Raw genomic sequence first — 6642 nt, 5'->3', positions numbered from 1 at the left:
CCTTTGGGGAGGTTCTCTCCAGCTTCGGGCAGTTTCCCCATCTACACTTGCTGAGCAATATTCAGCTGAAGCCTGGAGGGAGGGAGACGCTCTGCAGATCTGCAGAGCTGTTGCTCCCAAGCCCTCCGTGTTTGGTACTCTCTCCTGCAGACTCTAGCCCGCCTTGCCCTCTCCATACTTCCACCTCTATTTCCTCCATCACCAGGCTCTGCCTGGCTTTCTCCTCCCTGCTTCGCAGCCTAAAAATTCTCCCAGAAGCAAGATGGGAGTAGCTATGGAGGCCACTTCATTGGTTTGGCCTCTCAGGCACCACTGGCTGCACAGCTTGATATTCAGTGTTCAGATATCATTGTTTCATTTATTTTTTCAGTTTATTAATTGTTTCAGGCAGGAACATAAATCTGGTTCCTTTTACTCCATCTTATTTGGAATTAAAAGTCCAACGTGGTTTTTTGTTTGTTTGTTTGTTTGTTTGTTTGTTTGTCTTTTTAGGGCCACACCCGCAGCATATGGAAGTTCCCAGTCTACAGGTCAAATTGGAGCTGTAGCTGCCAGCTTACACCACAGCCAAGCAACACTGGATCCTTAACACACTGAGGGAGGCCAGGGATCGAACCTGCATTCTCATGGCTACTAGTAGTGTTCATTACTGCTGAGCCACAGTGGGAGCTCCTGCATTACCATTTTTAAGCACACAGTTCGGTGCTATTAACTACTCTCTCATTGTCGTACAAGCCTCACACCATCCATCTTCAGAACTTTTCATCTTGTAAGACTGAAACTGTACCCATTAAACAGAAACTCCCCATTCCCCACCCCAGCCCCTGGCAACCAGTGCTCACTTTCTGTCTTTATGAATGTGACTACTCTAGGTATTTCTCCTCTCCCTCCTCTCTTTATTTTTATGTATTTATTATTTATTTATTTATTTATTGTCCTTTTAGGGCCGCACCCACGGCATATGGAGGTTCCCAGGCTAGGGGTCCAATTGGAACTGTAGCTGCCGGCCTACGCCACAGCCACAGGAACTCGGGATCCGAGCCACGTGTATGATCCACACCACAGCTTACAGCAACGCTGGATCCTTAACCCACTGAGCGAGCCCAGGGATTGAACCCACAACCTCATGGTTCCTAGTCGGATTCGTTAACCACTGAGCCACGACAGGAAATCCTCCCTCTTTTAAGTCACATCCATACTCTTTGCTTTTTCCTTATAAACCCAACGCAGTTCCCACTCTCCCCTCCTGGAAGCAGGATCTGCTTAATCTCTTCCCTTAGCTAAGCTATCTCCAATTCAATGGTTGTCTGCAGCCCTTAAAGGATTTTTAAAATTGTTAACGAATAAGCTAATTTAAGAATAACACCAAAAAGTACGGCAGTGTGTATTATAATAATAATATTTTCTCTCCTGTCCTTCAGCCAACCCAAACGTCCACAGGTCTTAGCCAACCATTGTTAACAATTGACAGTGCCCTTGCCTAGAGCTGCTCTACGCGTACATGGCATTTCGTGGCACAGCACACCGGTGAATAGTAGATACTCTGGAGTCGCAAGGCCTGGGTTTGAACCCTGGTTTTGCCACTTAGCTGGGCGACCTTGAGCAAGTTATTTACTTCCTCCAGGCTTTGATTTCTTCATATAAAATTGAGATATTTGTATCCATTTTGTAGGACTGCACTGAAGATTAAGTTATGACGCTAAAGCTCTTTGAGCGATGCCTTGTGTCTAATAAGCCTCTGCAGTTACTGTGCATTTCTATTATTGTTATTATGTGTGTGTGGGTGTGTGTGTGTGTGTGTGTATCTTTGTTTCACCAGTGGGATCATGCCGTGCATTCTGTTCAGCAGGCTCCTTTCATGGTCATACCCCGGGTATCTTTCAATATTAATACAGCCTCACTCATTGTGATGACAACAGAGCATTCTGCAGCATGGTTGTAAAAGCTGGAGTTGCTTTTTCAATCCAGGAATGACAGTGACGTGACGGCACATCACAGAAGATGTCCCGAGGTGACAGTCTTGGGGGGTGAGGGATGGCCCATCAGAACGGGGGTTTGCTTTGGTCAGCGCTGAGCTCCTCCAGGGCGGGACTGATTTCCTTCTCAGCTCGGAGAGCTGGCGATTACACCGTGTCTCTCGCAGAGACTTGGCCTCCACAGGGGCTGTTCTCAATTTTTCTGAGTTGAGGAGAAGAAGTGAGGAAGCGAGTCAACGACCCAGTTTCCCAGCAGCCTTGTTCCAAACAGGGTTTTTGGGCGGGCCCTTGAAAAGGATGTCATCTCCTTCCCGCCCCTTCCCATGACCGGGAGCAGAAAGGGCTGAGCCCTCAGGGAAAGACGGTGTAGAACCTGGTGGGAAAGGAGCCTCCGAGAGCACAGGAGTGATGGGAGGATAAAAGACATACATGGACCAGCTCGTGAGTGTGCGCGTGTGCATGTGCACACATGCGCGCATGTAGCCTCGATGCCATGACATCTTCCCTCCTTCTCCGCCCCTATTTGCTCTCCCATCACTTTCTGCTCACCTTCCATCTAGGAGCCAGAGTACAAAGACAATGAACAGTCAAGACTCTCTAGAAGGAAAACACAACACAGCTGTCAGGAAACCCAGGGGCCTGAATGTCAAGGGAACACCCAGCTCACAGGAAATTATAGTGTCAGGCTCTCAGGACTACATTCGGGAGCCTGGCTCGGCTCCCCATCAGCTTCATGGTTCAACCTCTCTGTCCCACGATTTCCCCATTTGTATTTCTTAATATATTTTTAGAGCCTCACCCACAGCATATAAAGGTTCCCAGGCTAGGGGTCCAATCGGAGTTACAGCTGCCAGCCTACACCCCAGCCACAGCAATGCAGGATCCGAGCCACATCTGCGACCTACACCACAGCTCATGGCAACGCCAGATCCTTAACCCACTGAGCGAGGCCAGGGATCAAACCTGCAACCTCATGGTTCCTAGTCGGATTCGTTTCCGCTGCACCATGATGGGAACTGCTGATTTTCTCATTTTTAAAGTGACGAAGATAACATCCATTTTACCAAGTCATTTTGAGGCTGAAATGAATTAACCTTCATCAAACACCCCCACCAGTGCCTGACACCGGAAAAGCTCTGAGTAAATGTCACCTATTATTATCATTGTATTTAAATGTACTCTACTCCCCCACCTCTAAACCCCAGTTTCTTTTTGTGTCAACTCCAGAAAGCTTCATCTGTTGAAAGAGAAACCGCAGAAAAACTATCATAGAGGTCTAGCAGAAGCAACAATTTATCATTTTTAGAAATTTTGCCGGAAGAGAGGGTCTGAGCCATTTCAGGGACCATCTGATTAGATCCTGCAAAGCAAGAGGCACAGAGATCCCTCTGGACTTTTGAAATCAGATGGGCATTTATTCAACACATTCCTGCACGGGGTAGTTTACAAGATGAAACTAACACGGCCAGGGGACCCAGCAGTCCAGGAACTTCCCACTTAAAATGGTCATCAGAGGCAGGACTAATGTCAAGGTGAAGGTCAGGTCTTGAATGTTCCTTGTTTTACTGAAAGTCATGATTCACATACTCACTGAGGCTTCATGCTACTTGAGGGCTGATCACTCCTGGTCAGGATGTACTTGTTTTCTAGACGTTACCACATGAGACTGACTAGTATTTTCTTCTCCAGACCGATGTGTCCTGTGGGGTGTCTCCAAAAGAGGAGAATCAAAAAGGAATAAAAACGAGGCTGGCCGTGGAGCCATAGAAATCCAGCTGTCTTCTCCCAGCTTCTGGACATACAACGGCTTCATTGTGTATGGGGAAAAAAAAAAAAATGGAACTGAAGCTTTCCTGCAAGCATTTTTGAACTTGGACCTCCAGTGCATAGATTAGCAGAGCCAGCTCCCAGCCCAGGCACCCCCTCCTCTTCTCCTCTCCTTTCCATCTTTGCAAGAGAATTCAGTTCCATTTAAGTCCAAGGGACACGGCAAAAACAGCCCTCCAAACAGCACTTCCATTTTTGGCAATGGGATCCTTCAGACAGTGAGCAATAGCCCTTCAGCTTGCAGGCCCTTCAGATTCTGAATCTTGTACGCGAGTTTCCTCTGCTCACTTCAGAGATGGGCCTAAAGAGGTGGGGTTCATTCTGCAGTCATTTTTTAAGGCAAAAAACCCACACATACCAGCAAAAGGAACGGAGTCACTGATTTTTAACACCAGAAGGACATTGTCCAGCACCAATCAATGCTCCCATTTTTCAGATGAAGAAACTGAGGCCCAAGAGGTTAACAACTCAAGCAGCACTTTGAGAGGCATCCCCAGGACAAACCATCTTAGGACACTGGAGAGGCTACAAGCCACGCCCTCGTCACCCTATTTACTTGCATTATTAACTTGCTATTAACACATACGAGTCAATTGTTTTATCGTCAGTCCTGTACTCAGGAAAAGGAAGCAAAACTTAACACTATAAGAGTTCATAGGGGCTGGTTATTTTTCTTTTCCCTGAATTCACTACATCTCTCATACACCTCATCCCTGGCCATGAAATAATAAACCATTCTTTTTGTCACTTTAGGTCAAACTTTTAGTCACAGTCATGACTTTTTGACGCACCGAGCGCTGTTACTTATTCCTTTGAATGGTCCGTCTTTCTCTCAGCGGACATTTATCATCTGCTGTGAGCCAAGAACTATCCCTTTCCACCGGGATACCTTCCTTTGCTCTGTGTTCCTTCTGTCCTCACCCCAATCCCAGGTTTTATCACCTTCCAATTGATTAGCATTTGCAAGAATGACCGGGCTGCCTCCAGACCAACTTCTCTGTCTCCAACATGTCAAGACTGATGAATTTCCCTTGAACGATTCCTGGTCCTGCTGGCCTTCGGCTCCTCAGCCTACAGCTGCTTTCTTCCTATTATGTGCCAACGCAGGTCCGATTTCTTCCCCCTGGTTTTCACACTTTCCTATAATCACCTTAGCGCCCCCAATATATTTCCCCGCTATTCTCACCTAACTCTTCCTGAACTGATGAGATGTCACGCATCCTTCAAGGCCTGGGGTCAACTTCCCTCTACTCTCTGAAAAGTTCCTCTGCCCCACATCAGAATATTGACTCCCTCTCCGACCTCCCTGGACACTCGGTGCTAGTACAAGCCGGCTCAGGTTGCTCTATGGTTAGTTGTTCATACGCTAGCTCCTTACCTGGACTCTGAGCTCTCTGAACACAGGGACCATCCTTCTACGTCGAATTCCAACGTCCAGCAGAGCGTAGGTGCTCAGTAATGTCCCTCGGGGGATGAAGGAATAGCTCCTAGCATGGCACTGAGGCCTCCGCAGGTGCTGAGCACCTGAAGGTAAACCTGACACCAGGGCTCAACACCCAGGGATGCAGGCAGGGGTGTAAATAGCAGTTATGACACCAAAACTGCGTTCATAAGAGCGCTGCTGTTTAAAGGGAAACTTCCCTTTTCGGGTAACCTAGGCCAAAGAGGCTCAAAGTCCAGGCCGCACTTTGAAAGTTGTCCCCAGGACAGGCTGTCCCAGGACATAAGAGAGTTCTCCTTTCAAGGGGGACCTTCCCTTTTAGACACGTGATTTTCAAGAATTAGAGAGAAGGGTGTCTGAACTCACTCATAAATGTTAAGAAACAAAAATATTATGGCTCCCTAAGGCCTAAGGAAGACGGACCTAATCTGGACTTGATGTATTTTTATCAAAATGAAGACAATTTAATTAGCATGGGGGGGGGGTGGCTATGATAACCAGGATGCAAGTGGATCTGATCTCTTTCATTGAACTACTTTAATTATTACTCATTTATTCAGAAGGATGTTCTGCCCGTGCCTCTACCAGAATGGCCCTCTTACTATTTTCTTAAATCCTTTCCTTAAGGCGGACTATGAGAAAGAGGTTCCTGATAAGGAGCCCTTTTACTGTGGCTGCGGAATCAGTCTGCTCCCCGCATCTGGCCCAACAAATGTCAAAATATACACGGCGTACTACTTTGCACTTTGTCCCAAAAGCCTTTCTTCATTTTTGATGTCCCAGAAACCAACACCACTGGGTCTCCTTTGGGCTGAGAACCATTCTGTCTACAAAATAACTGTGACATCTACAGCCATTGAAATGCACTTAGAGAAACGTTCTCAAGAATTAAAGAACTGAAGTTCCATAAAACATGTTTTTCATCTAAAGGCACTGGAGAATAAAAAAGGTTCCCAGGACCTCTGGCTTTCCTCCAGGAAAGGACTGTCACACCACAGAGGAATTGGATGTTTGCCTAGTGGCCTTTGGAGTGATCTGAAATTTATATATTTTTTCAAATAGATGCCCTGCCCAGGGACCTGGCCACAGGAGCATTTTCCCAGTCTACAGCACAGAAGTCACGTGATACTCACGCTCCTCGGCCAGCGTTCCTACATTCTACACCCCAGCGAGCCTGATCCTCAGGTCCAGTTTCTCCCACTTGAGACTCGCTTCGCCAATGGCAGTGCTCCCCCCCGTCCCCCCTCCCCCCCCTCCGCTTAGCAGAAGGTCCTTGCCCTGGAGATGCAATATTCCCTTCAGTTCTGTTCAGCTAATTTGAACAGATGTTATCAATATGCCAAAAATTATGTTTAGCCACTGGAAATTGAACAAAAGAAGGAGATCTAGTCTCTGATC

General features: G+C 47.0%; 1 long non-coding RNA gene across 1 annotated transcript; it reads right to left on the bottom strand.

Moving 5' to 3' along the window:
• Positions 1 to 3367: 3367 nt before the first annotated feature.
• On the bottom strand, positions 3368 to 5512 carry LOC125129849 (uncharacterized). Its single transcript, XR_007135580.1, has 2 exons — positions 5182 to 5512; positions 3368 to 4104 (listed from the first exon to the last, which is right to left on the bottom strand). It is a non-coding gene; the product is annotated as an uncharacterized LOC125129849 (long non-coding RNA).
• Between the last annotated feature and the right edge of the window lie 1130 nt (positions 5513 to 6642).

This window comes from Phacochoerus africanus, chromosome 6, assembly GCF_016906955.1.
Source record: "Phacochoerus africanus isolate WHEZ1 chromosome 6, ROS_Pafr_v1, whole genome shotgun sequence".
NCBI lineage: Eukaryota > Metazoa > Chordata > Mammalia > Artiodactyla > Suidae > Phacochoerus > Phacochoerus africanus.
This window is presented reverse-complemented; position numbering and strand designations above follow the sequence as displayed.